At 36.1% G+C, this 20,614-nt stretch overlaps 1 protein-coding gene across 1 annotated transcript in view; it reads right to left on the minus strand.

Annotated features, from left to right (window-relative positions):
* Nucleotides 1–20,614, minus strand: part of SEZ6L2 (seizure related 6 homolog like 2) — a 616,191-nt gene that overhangs the window by 74,071 nt on the left and 521,506 nt on the right. The window lies entirely within an intron of this gene.

The raw sequence follows: 20,614 nt of genomic DNA on the forward strand, positions 1-20,614 counted from the left end.
AGCGACTTCAACCCAACTATCTTCTCAAACATTCTTAAACATACCAACTGGCAGACCCTAAATACTCTTCCCCTAGACAAAGCTGTAGAACAGTTTAACTCTATCTTCCTAAATACTCTGAACTCCCTAGCTCCTCCAAGAAACAAAGCGAATCAAAGCTAACTCTGCCCCCTGGCTATCCAAAGAAACAAAACAAGTCATGCATCAAAGGGACAAATCTTGGAAGCTATACCAGAAAAATAAAATCCCTTCTTCCCTGCTCCAATACACCCAACTCCGCAACCTAGCAAAAAAACTAATCACCCTGGACAAAAAGAACTACTACTACAAACTACAGTCCAACCAAAATAAGAACCCCAAACAGTTCTGGAATTCAGTAAATTCCCTTCTCCACCCAGGATCTAAAAATAACCCTTGCCCAGACCCAAGTAAAACTGACTCAGATCTAAGCTCTCTCTTCAACAAATTCTTCACAGAATCTATAGCTAATCTTACCAAATCCTTCCCCAACAATAATACATCTAACTCTCCTTCCTCTACTCCCAACAACCCCTCTAACTGTCCTCCCAGTTTCCAACTGAAACCTGTTTCAACTATATTCATAAAAAGACTCTTATCTAAACTAAAACCATGCACTAATGCCCCTGATAACATCCCCTCCTCTTTCCTTAAATGTGCTGCCGAAGGTATTGCTCTCCCTATCAGCATCTTAATTAACAGATCTATAAAAGAGTCATATGTTCCTATGCTTTGGAGATCAGCTTACATTCTCCCACTTCATAAAGGAGGCAAAAACACAAATATTTCTAACTTTACAATTGCCCTACCCTCACCTTTATCAAAAATCCTAGAGAAATGCGTCCACCACCAACTCATGCCTTTCTTAATCCATAACCACCTCCTAACACCCACCCAACATGGTTTCCGTCCTGGACATAGCACTATTACTGCCTTACTATCCTTCTTAGAAACAGTCAACCAAGCCAGGGATTCTGGGTTACTAGTTTCCACTGTACTGCTAGATCTGTCTAAAGCCTTCGACACCATCTCTCACAAACACCTTCTCTTTCATCTATCAAACCTTCATCTCTCCCCTGATACTCTATCCTGGTTCTCTAGCTACTTATCAGAGAGATCCCAAGCTGTCAAATGGAACAACTCTACCTCCTCCTTCTTACCTACACCCACTGGTGTTCCCCAGGGGTCCATCCTTGGACCCTTGCTTTTCAACATCTTCATAAATAACTTTCATTCTGCCATCCCAGACACAACAGTCATCCAATACGCAGATGATTCTACCTTAGTCTGCACCGCCTCCAACATTCCCGAACTACTGACAAAAACCCAAATAGCTTTTTCCACTACTGAGAACTGGATGCACCAAAATCATCTTTCTCTAAACTCTAATAAATCCAAAATTCTTCTCTTCGCTCCCTCCAGGGCTTGCACATTTGATAAACAGCATTCAAAATCATAAGCCAAACAAAGTCAACCATTGAGGTGGTCCCATCTGCAAAACTCCTTGGCATCACTATAGACGACCACCTCAAATTTGATAGCCACATACAACAAAACATAAAGAAAACCCACCAAAAGCTAGGTATACTCTATAAGAACAACTGCTTTCTCTCCAACTCCGCTAGACATTCCTTAGCTACCACCTATCTTCTACCATCTCTACTATATGGAGCCCCTCTCCTTACTAACCTGTCTTCTTCCATCTCCACTAAACTTGAAATCTGCTATAATAAAATCTCTAAATTTGCTACCAAATCTAAAACCTCTTCTCACCATTGTCTTTCACTTCAAACTCTGAACTGGCTAGAACTCCCTAACTACCTAGACTACCTCCAACTAACCACTGCTCACAAATTAATATTCTACCCTGAAAAATGCCCATCCCTAGCAAACATCCTTCCGCCATACACCCCAAACAGATCTCTTAGATCTGAACACCAAAATTTAATCACCATCCACAAACCCAATCGCCCTGCTGTCAGCTCCTTCTCTCCTACTCTCTTGGCAGGAAATGGAACTCTCTCCCTTCTTCTCTTAGAACAACATCTAACACTGAAGCCTTCAAAATCCAACTTTTCTCTTACTTATCCTCTAAACATAAGTGCACCTGCTTACATCCTACATAATCTACATAAATTCCCCTTGAACCCTCTACATCCTTTCTCTTTACTCTACCCTAATACTATCTTTTTTTCTTCTCTTTTTCTCTCCTGATCACTGCTTGATCAAACTATATTCTACTCTCAGCTTATGCACTTTCTCCCTCTCTACTCATATGTAAATATTGTAAATAGCATGTAACCTTACACCTTCTTTTCATACAGTCAACCTGCTACTTGAAGGAAACTACTAAATCTATTGTATCTACCTTCCTGAATGATGTTTTATGAAGTATACTGCATGTATTTGCTTTTTTTTACTAACTGTATTCAATGTATGTTATTCCAAATGTATATATTTATTACTATCTTTTACACTATGTAACTTAGATTGTATTTGCTTTGCTTTTGGAGCTTTTCTCCCCGGGCCTCCACTGAAAATGGGTACGTTCTGGCCCAGTGGACTTCCCCGGTAATCAAACTGGAAATAAATAAATAATAAATAAATAATGTCAAGTTTTAGCATTGCTGATGTGCAGTGATCATGGGATTATAAAGGTTAATTTGTCGCTCGATAATTCTTCCAAACTGAAATCAAAACCAATGTACAGAAGACTCATAACAGATTATATGGTAGCAAAACAGTCATTATGTAAAACTAATTGGAGTGATGTGTTCAGTAGAAAAACTGCAGAAGGAATATGAAAAGTTTTGAAAGAGAAATTCTTTAAATGCAAAAAATCAAAAAAGTTTAACTTCAGGATCTAGGCACTGAACAACAGGAGGACATACTTCCATATGAACAAGATACTTGATTACGAGAGACAAAAATGTAGGAAATGTAAATAGGTCAAACTGCAACTTTGAAAACTGAAATACACAAGTTGGACTAACAAATTAAATATAATGTGAGACAAGATCAAGAAAAATTTGAAGAAAGTTTATATAAATATATTGAGCATAACAGGAACACCATTTATAGACTTATAAGATGTGGAAACGGGAAAGACATACAAATTGACAAACTATGTGTATATTCTAAAATTTATTCTCAGACACAACAGATTATATATACATATATTGACTAAACAGTTTGGTCCCACAATGGAATTGCTAAGTTGTCCTAATGACATCCAGGTAACCTCAGATACTGAAATCAAATTAGATTATATTGGAAAAGAATTTTGCAAACTGGATCCAAACAAAGTACAGGGACGGGACGGAATTAATACTAATGACATGAGAACACTTCAGCAAGAGCTTGCAGTATCATCATGCTGACTAAGTTTGTGGACGACTGCAAACTGGGTGCTATAATGAAATCTCCGGCAACATGGAATCCTCCTCCAGAAGGAATGAGACTGATGCATGGTGTCAAAGCCAAAGCCATCAAGCTGACTAAAAAAAAAAAAAAAAATAATCCCTTTATCCTTTAGAAAAAAAGAACTATAAAACTACAACATGAGAGGTATCTCCTGAAAAAGAAATAGAAATAAGGGAGTCTAGGAATTAGAGTAGATGATCAACTTTCCTTTGATAACCATGTTGCCAAAATTGAATGAAAACCCTTCTAATCTGAGCTATCTGACCCACGAAGGGTTATCATCAAGATCTAAGGATGTAATGGTGCCCTTCTCTCCCCTCATCAGACCCATTATTGGGTACAATGCCAATTGGTACTCCACTGGCCTGTGAACATCTCCAGCAGAGAGCAAAACCACAACCCCACCTAAGAAAGAGGATTACCTCAATGCCCCCTGCCTTGCGATACATACGGTAAAAAGTTAAGACTGTTCTCTCTTGCATACCGCTTTCTCAGAGGTGATCTCTGTCTAACGAAAGAGAGCCAGCAAATGCCAGAACATGCTCATGCCCAATAAAACCAAATTAATCTAAAGCTAATACATGATCTAGGGATATAAACCTCCAACCAATGAATAGATAGAACATGTTGATATATTATATTTTACAGAGACTTCTTCCCTACTATGGAACAGGGGACGATCTACTACGACAGACAGAGAGCCCCTCACTCTTCAAAAAGGAACAAGAGTGAGTGGATGGGTAACAAAGAACGAAACCAGATCCACACCAGCAACACTACTAGATAGGGCCAAGGGTAGTAGCTGCTAGTACAAGGGTCTAAGGAATTACTAAATGGGCGTGGAGGTGAATGCCGCACAACATAGAGCTAATATATGCCCAGGCAATTATATCTGTTATTTACTAGGTTATATAAATATGTGGAGACTCCTCAAGATTGGAAACATGCACTTATTAAACCTGTGTTTGAGGGAAAGGGGAGGATAAACCAGACTCATACAGACCCCTAAGTCTACTTTCATGCTGTGGAAAATAATGGAGAAGGTAATATTGAAAAAGTTATTGTCAGAAATGGAAAGGTTGGGACTTGAAATCACTTAGCATACATATGTTGAAAATAGACCTATTACCACCTGTAACGTGATGTTCTATAACAATATAATAACAGCTATGAATTAAAAATTGTACTGTGATGTAATTTATATAGATTTAACTTCAGCATTTGACAGGGTCATACACAAAACACTGATCAATAAATTAGAACAACTAGGTATTGATGTACTCTTGATAAGATGGATAGCTGTATGGCTTATAAATAGGACATTGCAAGTATCATACAGCAATTGGACAGGTGAAATCCTTGGTTACAGTCAAGGTATCCCACAAAGCTCTGTCCTAGGCCCTTACTTGTTTAGCTTGCTTCTTTCAGATCTGTCTTTTTCATCTTAAGTGTTCCAAGTCTGTATGCAGATGACTTGAAAATGGGTAAACTGATTACCTTTGTTACAGATAGGGCATGTCTGCAAAATAATTTGACTAAATTGACCATTTGGGCGCAGGAGAATAATATTCTGATAAATACATCAAAATCTAAGCATATGAGATTTGGGAGACACAAATGGAAAGGTGAATATTTAATATAGCATACAATGATTGAAACTGTAGATTCATTTAATGACCTGGGTATATGGGTAGATCCAGCTTTGAGTTTTTATAATTATATCAACCAATTGGTTAATGATAGTTATAGAACTATAGGTTGCATAAAAAGATTTATAAAGTCTAGGAAATCAGAAATGATGAAGTCATTGTTTGTTGGTTACATTAGACCCAAACTTGAGTATGGAATAACAATATGGAAACCTTATAAGAAAACAAGCATGAGTAAAATGGAAAGGGTGCAGTGAAAATATACAAAGAGCATCCATGGATGTAAAAATTTAAGTTATATAGGGCATTTAGAGGCAATTACCTCTGGGAATGTTTCAGGTTATCAAAAAGTAGTAGAAAATCATCCTATGTAGAAAATTCTATAGGAATGAAAACTGTGCTAATCAGTTCTCTGAGGGAGAAGCTGATGCATGGAATAGACCAGCAAATTACATTACAGCAAGCACTAGTTTAAATGTTTTCAAGAACAACCTGGACACTTACTATGGGAACAACTGTTTTGGTATATTGGCAGTCTAGAAGGACATAAATACCCATGATTGAAATACCTGTATGTATGCATGTATGTATGCATGTATGTATGTTGTAACAGCTGCAATTTTTTTAACAGCCTTATTTAATTCTTACTTAAGACTTAGGCAAGCATACATTTATATAAAATAAAAACTGTATTAACATAATCTCAGCTGCAAACATTATATATCACATATATTTTCTTGGGTCCCCTTTAGAAACCCAAAATCCGACTTACCCGAAACCCAAAAGACCGAGATGAAAAGCCCGACATCCAGGAAGTCTGACCATCTGGAACACTGACAAATCACTAATGGTAAGTAGCCACTTAGCCAGCATGCTGACCTTTGCCCCTTACCTCCGCGGTAGTGCGAGCTCGGAGTTGGTATATTTAGTTAGGGGGAGGTATCAGGGGTGAAGCCCCCCACATGGGTGGCTGTTTTTGTGCTTCAGTGTTTATGTGTTTGCAGGTTGGGCAATTGGTTACTTACCCTTAGTGCTTTGTTGGTGTTCTGGGCGGTCGGTCTTCCTGGATGTCAGGTTTTTCGTCACGGTCTTTTGGATTTTGGGTAAGTGGGATTTTGAGTATCTAAAGGGGATCCATTTTTATATATATTTATCACCAATACAACATTACTTAAATTAATTAGTTCCAGCCTTCCTTTAAACCTTTCTCCTCCAAAACATCATTTGACACGTATTGTTCCAAAAATTTCCCATTTTCTATGTAAGTTGCTCCTACCCTTTTCTAAAGATCCCACTTCCAGTTATTTTATCTATGTTACAATATTCAACACTGCAAATACAATTGGTTTAGACTTTGACTTCCATTTTCTATTAATTGCTTTTTTGCTAGCCACCAGAATTAAACTTGACAAGATTGTATTATGTCTAAGTAATTCATATCCTGCATTCCATCGCTGCTTAATATCCCTCCTGAAATCCTAACTTTATCAAGTTCACATGCTCATTTGTTTCCAAGAGTGTCCCCTGCAGTATTGTTATTTGCACTCTGCATTTCCTAATATAATTCAACAATTCTTCCTTTTTGTCTCTACCTGTGAGGCCATTCACATTCCAAACTAGTTTAATGTAGCCTTTATAATAAGAAGTTATTATTCAAACCTATTATATATGACAGCTTTTTTAAAAGTCTACTTCCAGCTTTTTGTGTTACATGCACCCACAAATGTTTAGCAGGTTGATCTTTTATACAGTTATTTCTGTGACTGATAGACAGATATACAGGGCAATAGAAAGTAAGGTGGGAGATGAGCAGTTTGGATTCATATCAGGATGCAGCACAATTGACTCAATGTTTGCAGTGAGACAGAGAGGTGAGAAGAAGCTAGAGATAAGCAAAGAGTCTAATTGGGCATTCCTAGAGTTGGAGAAAGCATATGACGAGGTCCCAAGAAAGCTGATTTGGGCAGTACTGTTGTGATTCAATGTCTCAGAAACATTGCTAGAATTAGTGCAGGCTATATACAAGGACCAAATGACGGAAGTATGAACAGTGTTCAGTCTCACAGAGGGGCTCCCAGTGGGAGTGGGTGTGCACTAAGGCTCAGCTCTGAGCCCACTAGTGTTCATAATGGTGATAGACTATATTAGCAAATGGGTCAGTGGAGACAGATCAGCAAAGTTGCTGTCTGCAGATGATTTGGCATTACAGGTAGACTCTGAGCAAAAACTTCAGCAAATGATAACGGAATGCAAAACTGAAAGCGTATTGGATGAAACTAAGTACAGATAAGACAGTGAGGATGGCAGCAAATTAGGGAAATCAGAAGAAGTTGAAATTTGAGATAGAAGGGAAGATAGTGGCATAGGTTAATAGCTTCAAGTATCTTGGAGGGGTGGTTGAGAAGAAGGGAAGTCTGAATGAAGAGGTCAAAGCTAGAATCAAGGATCTGCTGCCAACAGGCATTCAGTGACAGGTGTATGGTATATCAGAAGAATGCCAAAGAAGCTGAAAAATAAGGTGTACAGAACAGTGGTGTGACCAGTACTGCTATATGGTACAGAAATCTGAGCAGTAAAGGCGGAGCAGATGAGAAAGCTAGATGTGATGGAAATGAAGTGCCTGAGAAGGGTGGTAAGATGCACACTGTTGGACAGATGAAGAAATAAGGACATAAGAGCAGAAGCCAAAGTAGCCCCAATTGCAGAAAATGGACTTCTTGCAATTTGGATGGACTGTGTGAGGAAAAAATCTGCAACACTCAGGTATCAGTGTTGAAAAAGGCAGGAGTGTGGCATTGAATGGATAGAGATGGTGACAGTTGACACAATAACCCAATTCCATGTAGAAAATGTGAAAAAGGGGTTGATGATGATAATTCTCCTCATCTCTATTTGAAACTATGTCACATTTTATAAGTCCTTTTGTTTTAATTAAAAACCTAACAAACACTCTTGGAACACCACCATAACCTATTAACTTAAAATAAACATAGAAAACTATGCACATCTTCAAATAATGAAGTTTAATCCTCCTAATTGGAACTACTATCCCAAACTGACAGCTGCACATATAGGTAAAACGTAACCTAAAATTAAGGTTAACCATGCTAAGATACACGTTACAGCCTGTTCTCCAACTTACATTAACTGCTGCCTGTTCTTATCTTATTTTATCTTTATTCCCCTCCTAGATGTGAAAAACACCTTGTATACTTTCAGAAAACATTAACATTTAGCCTTAAAATGTGTTCTGGCTTTTTTATTGCATACCAGTCAGCTTGTCTCCATGGAAACCTAAGAATAAAATGTACTTTAGCCCTCAGCTACAGAATTCTCAAACTGAGCTAAAGGAAATCTTTTCATTACATTCAGTATTCTTGTATTTACTTCTTACACAAAAAACTTATTAGATTAAGGTAATGACTTTAATCCAGATATTCACTTATACAAAAATAAGAGAAACCATATCAGCTCTACACACTGTGCGCTTTTATATCCCATCCCTCACCTAAACAACCCAACATTACAGCATATTAAGTTAAACATGCTTTTGTCCAGTCTTTCTTCTCTTTTTGCTTTGTAATGTCTACATTTCTTAAAATGAAAAATAAAAAAGACACTTGGTTACTTAAGTATCTTTACCACATACAGCAATAACTGAAAATGCTTTACTATATAATATGCAATTTACACAATGAAATGTTTTATACAAATACTGTTAAAAACAACTTTTTTTCACTTAGTTATTTTTTTCCATTTCTTTTCGTGTCCTTCCAAACATTAATGACATGAAGTGGGGTATATGCTTTTCAGTTCCCCACAACTTTAAGAAAGTCAACAGAAGTCCAATCTTTCCTCATTTTCTTAAAAAAACATATTTCATAAAAGTGATTGATGTTTTATAATCTCACATTTATTCACCAATTTCAGTGTTGCTGGTCTTCTTTTGTCAACCCCAGTCTCTGGTTCAAGTCCAAGGAACTCCCAATTCTAATAGACAACTCATGTGCTTTTTTCTGTTTGTCAAGCTAAATAGAACTGTTTCAGTATTTAATGTTTACCAAAGGTCTTCTCAGACCATGCAAAATGCTCAGGACTGTCTCCTTCTAAAGTCTGCATGGAATTAGTTTTATTTAGTAGCGTATTTCAATATGCTTTAAAAATTATTTTCCAATTAACCCAACTGTTCCAAGTAGTACTTGATCAATTTAATTATTCATTTAAATATCTGTTAACTCAATAGGTGAACTGGCTACATAGCCCCTTTTAACCACAACCCAAGCTCTGACAGGAACAGTGAGATAAAAATACATAAAGTAAAATATGAATATAGAATATAGCAACAATATTAAACACATTAAAGCAAGAATCAGAACCATAGCTTACATACATCAAGTGTCATTCCCTGATTTAGGGCCACTCAACTCTAAGTTAAAGAGCAAAAAAAAAAAAAAAGAATGGATCTGCGACAGAAAAAAAGTTTTTTTTACTGTTTTAAACTGTAGCAAACCACTTGGGAAATGTACACTGTAGCAAGCGGTTTGCTACAGTTACAATTCTACCCACTAAGGACTTCACTGTTTCAGAGCTTCAGCCCTGACACTAATTACAATATCAGCATTCATTCATTTATAAATGCCAGTACTGTAATAAATTCCCATCAGCAACTGCCAATCGCACTCCCTAACTCCTTGCACCAGAGAAAGGTGCCACCTTTGCTCCACCTTAATAAAGCTTCTGTAAAGAATATAAAAATATAAAAGTGACACCAGACAATGCGTTAAATGTTGCAGCAGCAGCATTACAGCATGTCTCTGTTTCCAAGTTATTCCAGTTTCTACTTGTATGTCTTGATATTTTATAATGTTGCATCTTTCAGTATGTGCAAAATGTTTCTAGTTTTGCCACTGCAAATCCTGCATTCACCTGTTATCTTTCAACTTCCGTAATATTTTGAACACCAATATGTACAATGTTCACTATCTTGAGGTGTCCTTATTAGTTTTTCTGTTTTCAGTTTACAGTCACAGCTCCTTATCTACTTATATGCCAAATCTTGACAGTGTATTGTTTTCAAGCAGATCTCCATTTTTGCTACTATAACTGGAAATATAGTGTTGGAGCTTTTCTTCTTTGGCCTCCACTAAAAATTGGTCTCGACCCAGTGGTCATCCTGGTGAAAGAAAGGAAGAAACAAACAAACAAAACTGTGGGCTTTCCAAATATCTTCTGGTCTCAGTCTGTATATCTTCCTTGATTTATGTTTAAGAACTTTCTTTTGCTACCTGTTTCCTCATCTGGCTTGATTTCCATATTTACTCTTTTCTGAAAAGCTTCTACTATTCTGATAATGAATGTAATGTTAGTTTATTTTCTTCATGGTCAGAGCTTTTACTATGTTTTGATATAAGGATTTCAACAAATATGTATATTCATACATTTGTTTGTTTTATTACCAGGCTTACAACTGGAAGTCAGGAAGTCTGATTGCTACAATCTCACATTGATACTTTCTACTTCTCTATGAATATTATTTCTGAAGTAGGTTAACCACTGATTTCTTCTGATTGTAAGAGGAAGCATATTTTATAATCTTGGAATGTGTTGTGTAATGCATCTGCCATTTTTTAAGTTGATTTCTGAGATTCATTAAACATCAAGTGTACACCATTCTGAGTAGACAGACAACACAAGCATAACTCACACCTTCTTTCTCCTAATTTTAGTTTTCCTAATAATTTTCTTTCAGACTTAAATCTCAAGGGGGATTTGTAAGGGTTACACAAAGTGTACACTTAGTGTAATCTTCCTGAGTACTAGAAAGCACACAACACATAGTAGGGATGTTCTTGAATACAGATTATGTACACTAAGTATAGTTATTTTAGCATTAGATTTCTTGATCTGGTGTTATCTCCCCCAGTGGCATGTTTCAGTCATAGACTTTCAAGTAGAATCAGATCACATACTGCCTTATAGACAGGGCAGAGATCACCTCTTAGTAACCTGTAAGAAATAGAATATAACAGTTCCTGATGCTTTTCCAGTTTTTCAGTAGTATGAGTTTGATAGAAAGAAATCATATTTTTGAGTTGTTTCAGGCATTTTAAGGTTTATGAACGCAGTACTGAATTCAATAATAGGTAACATTAGAGAGGTATAAATTGATATAATGATCTCCCTGAACAGATTAAAATATCTTTTTTGAATTACCTAGGTTACAGAAGATGCTTTTCTGACTTTGGTAGAGACACACAAGTCAGTTATTGGTTGCATTAGAGGTCAAAGTACTACCTGGCTATCATTACGGCTAGTCTTGATGACTAAGTAAGTAAAGACATATTTATAGCAGGGTGGTCATGTATGGCCCTGATCAGTTTTGGAAGTGAGCACTACTGAATGTTTGGAAAGGGTGGAAAGATATTTTACATGTGTGTGCTTACATATCTGTATGGTTAGGTGTCCTAGGGTTCCCATTACTGTTTTCCTAGTATTGTTCCTATGTTCCTAAAATTAAAATTTTTGTCTACCGCTGTCTTTAAAGACGATTAAAGATGGTATAATTTTTTACAAGTGTGGATGCACTATCTAGTATGATGATATGCTTTCTAGTAGGCATTCAAAACTATTGTTATTATGAAAGCTTGGGCTGTAACACACATTAATTTTGCAAATGGAGTAGGCACACTGGTTTTAATACACACCTCTTTTACAGCAAATGGTGCAGCAGTTAGCATTGTCACCTCACAGCAAGAGGTTCTCTGGTTTGATTCTTGGTTGGGTGCCTTCTGTGCAGAGTCTGCAAGTCCTTCCTGCATTTATATGGGTTTTCTCTGGGTGCTCTTGTTTCCTGCCACGTTACAAAGACATGCGAAAGGAGAAGTTCTCCATGGGCCTAAACTGAAAATTGGCTTGTTCCAAGTCGGACTTTCCCCGGTTAACAAATGTTAAATAAAATAAAATGTAATGGTTTAAATGCTAACTCTGATATTTTAGCTCTTGACATAGTCAATGTTTGTAACCCTGGATATATTAGGCTTAATGTTTATAGAGGTACAAACTTGAATAGTGAACAACATATTAAACTTTTGTACTAAAGTGTTAAACAATTACACCTTACTTGTTGTGGGTGACTTTACTTATCCTGCTACTGTTTTGTATATATATTCCATGTCTTCTTATTATGTGTCTGAATTTCTTGACCTTTTTTGTAATTAGAAGTTACTTCAATTGGTTTCCACGTCAACTGGGGTAATTCAATTTTAGATTTAAAATTAACAAATAAAAAAAGTTTTATTTCAGATTTGGCAGTTGTTGAACCAGCAGGTAATTCAGACTATAATGTGATAATCTTTACATCTTCATATGTTACATACTTGAATAAAATTAAAATTTATGATGACATTAAGGGTGTATAGTGCATGAAATGGACACATCTGTTGATTAGCAAACACTTGAAAACTGACTGTCTCAATTCCTTAGACAACTGTATCAAGTATAAAGTTAGTACAGAATCTGAAAGGCCTCCTTTGTTGAATAAAGCTATCTCTTATCTATTAAACAAGAAAAAGAAACATAAGTGCAGAATATATACATTTCCTACACCCGTTCAGTTAACAAACACAATTTGAATAATGTAAATAAAAGTAAATCAAAATATGACTTTTGATTATCAGCTCAGAATGATTATGTGAAAAAGTATTATTGGCAATTTATTAACAAAAGTAACCCATCTAGTTAGCTTTATATTGTAGCAAAACAAATGTGTTGTATCCTTAGCTGAGATGATCATTATTTTTCCAGTAGGGTTTAAATCTGTGATATATAGGGAGCCTTTGAAATGTGAGTACACGTCTATTTCCTGTAGCACATTTAGCCCAGATTTGGTGAAGAAACCACTGACGAGAGTAAAGAAATCAAGTTGCTTGAGTCCTGTTATACCTTCCAAGTTTTGTAATTTGTTTTATGAGGGATCGATTGGTTTAACCTCTAGTGACTCTGTTTATCGCATTAAAGGCTACTGACTCCTGCATCCTTTACTTTGTTTTCACCCTACCTATACCTGTAGGTATCTAATATTGCCTATTCATATTTACATTAATAATTCCAAAGCCATGTTACATACAAGTTATTAAAATATTTCATCATAAAGGTTATGTGATAGAGAATACAAGTACATGAATACTTGGCATCTGTCTGTTTCAGTTAAAGAGATATTAACTGTTCTTCATATAATATGTATTTAGATTGTTATACATTTCATAGTTCTCTAAATATCTCAACAGCCAAATGGCACTGACAGAACTGCTTTGCCTCATATGAAAGCTCTCTGCAGTTTGAAAAAAAATGCTGCTGACAGTATGTATGTATGTATGCATGTATGTATGTATGCATGTATGCATGTATGCACTTTGAGTGGCTGTAGTGATATTGTTTATAAAATATTATAAACTTAATAGTTAATGTGTTTACTACAATTTATAAAGTGTACGGCATAGAACTTAAAGAATACTACCACTGTAAAAGAGAGTTTTTTGCTGAAGAGATTGCTGTTTGCACTTTTTTTATAACCTCTATGGTTCCAGAGATATGAATGTTTGTTTGAGATGTGAGGACATAATGTGATTTTTATCAAAAAGCTTAGGCTCCTCCCACTGAAAGTTACAGTGCAAACTTCCAGAGTCCCATTGGAGGAAATGAGTTAACTCCTCTTGGATTAATTCCAAAAAAGTGTAAAGTCAATGATGGTGGCTAATTATATGGGATGTGGAAACAGGAAATGCATTACTAACTGCAAAACTATCAGTTTCATTTCCATGCTGGGAAAATATATACTTCAGAAAAACTTCAACCATACATTGTCTACAGACAGTAGCCAACATGGATTTGCCAGTGGTTGTTCTACCCTTACTTGTGTGACAGACTTTTCATGAGGTAGTTAGAAAGGCTCATTATTTAGGTTTATCTGCCTTTGTTACTCTGATCTGTAGAAAGCTTTTGAAAAGCTTCCATATAAAGTGATCTTAAACAGCTGTTTTGTCCATTCGGTTAATAATTGGCTGCTATGGAGATCACAATGGATTATGATACTGAAAGAATGCTTTCATAGAGAAGCATTACCTCTGGAGTACCTCAGGAATCCATGTTAGGTTCTATTGTATTAAGTTATGTGCATTCCATCTTCCTTCTGACCCCAGATTGTTGGGTTGCAAAATATGTGAATGACTGTAAAATGGGATAGTTATCAATATACTGAAGGATACAGAAGCACTGAATACATACTTCTCCTCTGTTTCCTCTTGGATAAAAAAACTTAGGATTAGCATTCAACTGCAATAAGCAATACACTACAGCATTTGGTAACAAATCATGGAGCCCCCAAATTAGCTTGAATGGCTATGACGTTTCTGTTGTTTAAAGAATTCCATTCATAAGAAACTTTCCTTAAGAGTGACAGACTGGTTAAGCTGAACCTAGTTAGTGTGAATTATTTCCTTGTAAGGGGTAACTTATGTAAGGCATTTCAAGCCCTATAGAATGATGTGTTTAAGGCTGTTCTAAGTCTTCAACTCTCAGTTCCTTCTTGAAATACAATACTACATGGCCCATTATCTATAATTCCCTTTAATACAACTGCCACCAGGAAAAACATTTTGTGGAACTGATTCCAGGATTGTGGAGTAAATTGCCATCTTTTGTTAGATGTGCAGGGTCACTATCTATGTTTAAATGTCTTTTAGATAACTGGACTGGTACAGCCAAATACTATTATAATAAAAATGAGTCTGCAGTTGCAGATTGTCTTTGGAACTAAACACAGTTTAGTTAAACTTTGAAACTACAAAAAGTAAAGTACTGCTGGCAACAATATTCCGTTCCATGTAGTAAATGATTTTATACTTTTATACCATTCAAGCTAGATGACAGATTTAACCAGGAGAAGGGAAGGGGCTATATATGACAAATCCCCCCACCCCCGCCATCCCACCCCCACACCCCATGGAGTGCAGAAGAGCTTTTTTGACCTAACAACCGATTTTGGCCAGTAACAGGAACATTAAGATAAATATATACAAATATTTTTCAAAGTATTACAAGTTTAGGACTGATACTCATGACAGTGTCATATCTAGAATGGATGCTATTCCAAGCATATGAGTCGAATGCAGATTTAAAGCTGAGGCCTTAACATTAGTAACACTAGAAATAAAAGTAGGGTAAAAAAAAACAGTTGGAAGAAGGTGTTGACTGCAAACAGCTCTGATAAACAGTAGGACCAAGCACTTACTGAAATCCATGTTAAGGGGATTTTGTCATATAAATGGAGCATAATATGCATGGAAGATCATACTGATGCTTAGGGCACAGTTTGCTAATATATAATGTTCAGAATGTTGGCTACACAGTGGGTGGAAAAGTATGGCTCACAATATTAATATGTTACACTGTTTAAAACTTTATTCTAAATGGAATGCACATTTTGCAGGCTATATTTTTTTACAAAGCATAAAGTCAAGAAACACTCCAAGAAATCACTAATCACAAACCCTTTAAAAATTCCAGGGTTTAATAAACCATTCTAAAACAGTTAAGTGCTTTCATCTGTACACTCATGAAACTTTTTCAGAACATTTTAAAATATACAAAACTGTTTTGTATGTTTTAAAATATTCTGAAGAAGTCTCATGAGTGCATGGAGGAAAGAGCTTAACTGTTTTGAAATTGTTTGGATTTTTATTAAATCTTGGAAGTTTTAAAGGGTTGCGACTAGCGCTCTTCATGGAGTGTTTCAAATTTTAATCAGTTTCTGGATTTATTTTATTGGTATAAAGTCAACAAGCTTAGTAAATGATGTATAAAGATCTACACTTTCTGGCATTCTGTTAACTCGAATCATACTTACAGTTAGAAGACAAAGTGCTGGAGTGGGGGTTAAAAACAGATGTATTATTAAAATGTGGCAAAATTTCATGGAGGAGATTTTTCTTTCTTTCTTTCTTTCTTTGCATTTGCATTTGTTTACCGGGAAAGCCCACTGGGCCGAAGTGGGCCCATTTTCAGCAGAGGGCGGGGGAAAAAAGCTCCACATCAACATATACATACAAATAGAAGATAAACATAGAAAAATACATAGTTACAGTTATATGAACAAAGTATTAGTTAACTACATTACTAGAGTATATAAAAGGTATGCAGATACAGTTAGCTAAAAATTAACAACTACATTAATTATAATACAATATAAGATGTCACAGTTAGGTATACTGAGAAAAGGGTTGATAACTTAATATTCTTACTACAATACTAGAAGTTAAAACTGAAAAAAATAATTGTTCTGCAGAAAAATTTTAATCTGTTTTGTTGCACAGATATACTGGAGAAAACATGCTTTCTTTTCATTTGGACAAGATGGATACTACATTTGAAGATCACAGAAACACTAAAATATGAGGCTTGCATACATACTGAACTAAATGGATAGTGTGTAAAAGTATGTTCAGAAATGTTTTAGGTATTGAATGCTACATATGATTTTATAATTCCTTAAGGTATGTTACCACTCATTATTTGTGATTTACATTTATTGGAAATAATAAAATATTTTTTTTAATTTCACACTCTTACTAAACAGTTAAGCTCAGTAGGTATAATTGCTTCTTTTCTACTGTGAAACAGATTTATATAATTTTATCAAAGGTTCATTCCCACAAACGTTTGTTCATCGACCCATATACAGCAAACATTCACTTTCTCAAAAGTTTAGTTCAACAAATTACTTTCCCAGGGAAAGTAATGAGTTGCCCAGCATTCAGACTGTCACACAAAGCACAGTATTATAAACCCACCCAGGTGGGGGCTGCACCCCCCACACCCCCCTAAGTATATACACCAACTCTGAGATTACATTACAGTGGGGAGAAGGGCAAATTTCTGATGCTGGACAACTTGTTACTTTCCCTGGGAAAGTAATTTGTTGAAATGAATGTTTGCAGAAATGAACATTCGCTGGGTATGGTTCGATACACAAAGTTTTGTAGGAATGAACCTTTGATAAAATTATATAGACCCAGTGAAACAGTAGCACCATGGTTAAGTTTTCAAGTAGACGTTGAAAAAATCAAACACAGAACTATAGGTAAAGCTTTTTAGTAACTTATAGCCTGAAGCCTTTTAGCTGAACTACCAGCCAAATGTTGTTGCTGTCTTTCGGCTTTTTCCGGTTAGGGGTCGCCACAGGGGAACTCCGGTCCGCTAATGATTAGCAGTAGATTTTCACAGTGCCGAGTTGCCAGCTCGACGCCCAACCTTCAACGAAGGCATGCCCATTCACGCATGCCTTTCGGAATGCCACTCGACCCGCAGGGAGGACATGCAGACAAATATCGTATTAAATAAGTAAAATGCTACAACAGTCACAATTAAGGAAAGGTCCACTATCTATAAGGCTGGATTGTTGAGATGCAGCCCATGTGAGCTTGTGCATCTAGGCTTGTTTGTGACACACTAGTGATTGACATTCTTACGTTCTTTCACTAATGTGTGAAAACTGAGTTTTGCACCAAAACAATAAGAGTTGGGTATCCTGAGGATTTCATCTTTCTCTGAGATGCAGCAATCTGGTGTAAATTTAAGTAGCAGGGGTTTGGGGACATGAGGGGGGATTCTTTCTGCAAAAATACCTTTTTTAGTTACACTTCGATGTTTGCTTGCTCTTTCTGGTATAGGTTCATAAGTTCATAGGTAGATACTAGGCTATCTGCCCTAGGGCATTTATAAGCCTAGCCAGAGTATATTTGGCTTCTGCCTCCCTATTAGATTAGCCTACTGTGCCTCTGTAAAGTAGGTCACAGAAGGTACCCTTTTAAGATTAGTTTACTGTGCCTCTGTCTAGCAGGGACACAGAAGAGATCCCAGGGGTGAATTTGCGATTTTCCATCCACGCATCCAGATTTCGCTTGAAGAGGGTCAGCGAGGGGCTATGTCTAACATGAATTGGGATTCTATAGTAGTTCTAGTAGTTTGAGGGATTCTATTATAGTGGCTGCAATGTTTTGTCCCTGTACTTTTGAGAGTCGATCTCAAATCAGTTGTACTTTCATTAGGAGGCTATCAGCCTGAAATCTTATTATTGTATTTATTTATTTAATTGTCTTTGTTTACTGGGAAAGTCCAACTGGGTAACACCTGATTTCAGCAGAGACTCAGAGTAAAGCTCCATTTGGTTACACTGTATTATACTAAGTTCCAGTCAAACACAGTGTAGTTACATTTGTACTTATATTTATACACAAACAGTAGTTACATTTCTATTTACATTTATACACAAACAGTAGTTGCATTTATACATTCTAAGATTTTACAGAGATGAAAGTTAATAAAGAAAAAACCACATGTAGCTTAGTGGATTGTATAGGTAGCAGTTATGCATAAAATTGTTTTGTCATTTCAGTGAGAGGTTGAGAGTATTCTGTTTAACAAGAGTATTTGGAAGGTATTGTATGGTGAACACAAAGTCTTAACCATGTGATGAGCATATGCAGGACCAGGACTGGTTAAGATGTTGTTTAAGCAGTGGTTAAAACTATTGAATTTGTCAGAAAGTTTTATTTGTGTGGGGATATTATTCCAGAGTTTAGCAACATATTGGGAGTACAGCAAGTCTCCTGCAACATTATTTGACTTATTTGTAAAGTAACAAGAATTTGTTAACAGAGCAGAGGTGCCCTGCTGGACAGTAGGGCAGTAACAAGTTTTGTAGTGCAGAACATTTTTCTGGGTCATGAATGAGTCTGTGTGCTGTAGTCGTGAATATGTTAGACAGTTGTGCAATTCAAGCCAGTTTAATTGCTTTCATCTATGACAACTGTGGGTCCTATGAGGGAGACTGGTGGCAAATTTAACTATTTTATTGTAGCAGAAGGTGAGTTTCTTTCTTTGAGTATTGTTTATGTTTGTTAGGATAGGAACGGTGTATAACAGAGTCAGCAGTAAGAAGGTGGTGGCTAGAGTTTTTCTAGCAGTATCTGTAAGGAATTCATTGATCCTGTAAAGGGAGCCTAGTTTCTGGTGTGTAGATTTAAGGGTGTGCAGTATATGCTCATCACATTCAAGACTGTCATCTATTATAATGCCTAGAAGTTTACTGTGAGTTACAGTTTCAATGACAGTATTATTTTCTGACTTTATGGTAAAAGACTGCTTTTGATTTTGGCATATTATTGAGGTAAAAAGCATTAACTTAGTTTTCTTGGGGTTGAGTAGGAGGTTTGATTCTTGAAGTCTGGTTTATTATTTATTTGTCCACATAAGTCCTAAACCTCTCCCTCTCCAAACTACTTTGTTAGGCATGAAAGTGAAAATGCTATATTAAAGTAATTGTACATGTTTTTCATGATTGCAAATACTTTTTGTATTTCATTTTTTGACTGTGGCAGATAACACATTTTCTCTTGAATGAACTACATGGAAGAATGTTCAGTAACCTGAAAGCATGCACACTAATAACATTTTCAGACAGTTTCATTCAACAGTTAATTACCATGAGGAATACATTGCTAAAAGTATGTGGGTAACCACACTAATAAAAAGCTCTGATAAAATCATGTCCCTGTACAACCTGTCCATGGTGCATGACTTCTATAAATAATTCAGTCACATAATTAAAGTGGTATATGATAATTACAACTTAAGGACCTCAACTGCTGCAGTATACCAGCAGGGTGTATATTGTTTCATTGAGTGTGGGTTTGTTGAACTGCATCGCAGAAAAACAATACCATCAATATGCAACGTGGTGAACCTAGGAAACAAGCAAGTCCATTAACGCTCATTCACAAGGCTGAGTTTTGATGATTTTTGTTCCACTGAGTTGTGGTTTGATGAACTGGCAGCTCATTGAAACTAATACCTCCACATTAACATATTGTTACTTAATATAAAATGGTTTATATTTTGTTGAATATGTTTGAGACATTATATAGCTTTTAAGATATTTATTTAATAGGTTTCATTTTTTTACTGTTGTTTTCCATTCTGTATGTGAACTTTCACATTTGATTTTTTTCTATTTTAAAACACTCAATAAAATATATTTTTTTAACAAAGAGATGAGGATGCCATTAAATGACAGCTTGAATGATGCAACAAAAATGGAATGCGGTAATTTATTTACAGAAAGGGTGGTAGATAACTTCTCCTTTTTGAATTCCTTGACATTGTTTTACATCCAGAATCTTGTTATCACCAGTGATATTTCTTTCTCTTAAGACAAAGAGGGCCATGATACCACAAAACCTGAAAGACACTACACAGCAGTAGATTTGCGAATAATTCCACATGTGAGGTGAGAAGGTGGTCTACATTCAGTCATAAGCAAATACTGCATTTGCCTGTAAGAATTAACACTTCTTTGAGCATGCAAAGCTACCCCTGAACATGAGACATTAATTATCTATGTAAAAAAGTGTGTTAATCCCCTATAACCAAGCTGATGCTGGTAAACATTTGTGCTGAATCTGTTTACA

The sequence above is a fragment of the Protopterus annectens genome, chromosome 10.part0, assembly GCF_019279795.1.
Source record: "Protopterus annectens isolate FY-2018-M chromosome 10.part0, PAN1.0, whole genome shotgun sequence".
NCBI lineage: Eukaryota > Metazoa > Chordata > Ceratodontiformes > Protopteridae > Protopterus > Protopterus annectens.